Below are 292 nucleotides of genomic sequence, written 5' to 3' on the forward strand. Positions count from 1 at the left end.
CTTTCATGTGTTTGTTGGCAATCTGTATATCTTCTTTGGAGAAATGTCTATTTAGGTCTTCTGCCCATTTTTGGATTGGGTTGTTTGTTTTTTTGTTATTGAGCTGCGTGAGCTGCTTGTAAATTTTGGAGATTAATCCTTTGTCAGTTGCCTCTTTTGCAAATATTTTCTCCCATTCTGAGGGTTATCTTTTGGTCTTGTTTATGGTTTTCTTTGCTGTTCAAAATCTTTTAAGTTTCATTAGGTCCCATTTGTTTATTTTTGTTTTTATTTCCATTTCTCTAGGAGGTGC

The sequence above is a fragment of the Lipotes vexillifer genome, unplaced genomic scaffold (genome assembly GCF_000442215.2).
Source record: "Lipotes vexillifer unplaced genomic scaffold, Lipotes_vexillifer_v1.1 scaffold60, whole genome shotgun sequence".
Lineage (NCBI taxonomy): Eukaryota > Metazoa > Chordata > Mammalia > Artiodactyla > Lipotidae > Lipotes > Lipotes vexillifer.